The sequence below is a fragment of the Anomaloglossus baeobatrachus genome, chromosome 4, assembly GCF_048569485.1.
Source record: "Anomaloglossus baeobatrachus isolate aAnoBae1 chromosome 4, aAnoBae1.hap1, whole genome shotgun sequence".
Classification (NCBI taxonomy): Eukaryota; Metazoa; Chordata; class Amphibia; order Anura; family Aromobatidae; genus Anomaloglossus; species Anomaloglossus baeobatrachus.
This window is the reverse complement of record NC_134356.1, coordinates 646413739-646413959: the sequence shown is the minus strand read 5'-3', so window position 1 is coordinate 646413959 and position 221 is coordinate 646413739.

The following is a 221-nucleotide window of genomic DNA, read 5'->3' as shown; positions in this document are numbered from 1 at the left end:
TAGTAAAACAAAGCCAGTATTAACTCATGATTACCCAACAAGCCACCCGGCTCCAGGGCTGTTGGAAGAGTTGGATACAGCGCCAGATGATGGCGCTTCTATGAGAGCGCCATTTTCTGGGACGGCTGCGGACTGAAATTCGCAGCAGAGGCGCCCAGAAACCTCGGGCTAACCTGTGCTGCGGATTCTAATCCCCAGCTGCCTAGTTGTACCCGGCTGGA